Below are 1065 nucleotides of genomic sequence, written 5' to 3' on the forward strand. Positions count from 1 at the left end.
ATAGACAGTAACAGATTCATTATGTGTACTGAAAGAAAAGGACAGGAAAAAAAGACACTAAAACATAAGACTCTGGTTTACTGTGAGGAATTCAACATTGAGAGGTGAAGGCTGAGTAGGCATTTAACTAGAGAAAGGAAGTGAAAAGGAAGCAAAATCTCCAAGATGAGTAGGACCATGCCTCTTTTCAGGAACAGAAAAGCATGTAGGGAGAAGAAATAACAGAGGACATGAGAATATAGATTAGGCCAAGGACAAAGGGAGGCACAATCTCATAGTGCCATTAGGCCATATTGATGATACTGAGCCACCTTATCAAAGGGCACTGGGTTTGATATAATGAGATGGGCAGATCAAAACATCTATCAGGCTCTGTATGATACGATAAATGGAAATGGAGAGGATCCAGAGTGGAAGGTGAAAGGGCAATTTGGAGATGATTAAAAATCCAGGGAAGATACAACAGTGGCTTAGATAAGGGTAGTGGCCATGGAGATGGATAGAAGTAGGTAACTTCGAATATTATTTGTTGTTGTGAGGTGCCATGAAGTCACTTCTAACTGATAGAGATCTTAGGAACAACAAAGCAGAACCCTTCCAGGTCCTGAGCCATCCTTCACAATTGTTGTTACGATTGAGGCCGTTGTTGCAATCTCTGAGTCAAACCATCTCATTGAAGGTCTACTGCTTTTTCTCTGACCTTTTACTTTAACAAGTACAATGTCCTTCTTCAGAGACTGATAATATGTCCAGAGTACATGACATGACGTCTTGTCATCCTCACTTCTAAGAAGCATTCTTGGTGTAGTTATTCCAACAAGTGATATTTAAGAGGTAAAAGTAATAGACTCTGGTTGATTGAATAAAAGGAGAGAATGAAAGAGGCATCAAGAGCTGCTATTGGAGTTCTGTTTTGAGAAACTAAGAGTTCAAAAGGAGAAATGGGTTCATTTAGGATGATTATAAGCTCAGTTTTAGACATGCTGTGTTATGGTATCTTCAAGATATCTATGCCATTCACTAAGGAAGAGATCAGGGCAGCCAACAAACATATGAAGAAATGCT

This window comes from Chrysochloris asiatica, unplaced genomic scaffold (genome assembly GCF_000296735.1).
Source record: "Chrysochloris asiatica unplaced genomic scaffold, ChrAsi1.0 scaffold00021, whole genome shotgun sequence".
Taxonomy (NCBI): domain Eukaryota; kingdom Metazoa; phylum Chordata; class Mammalia; order Afrosoricida; family Chrysochloridae; genus Chrysochloris; species Chrysochloris asiatica.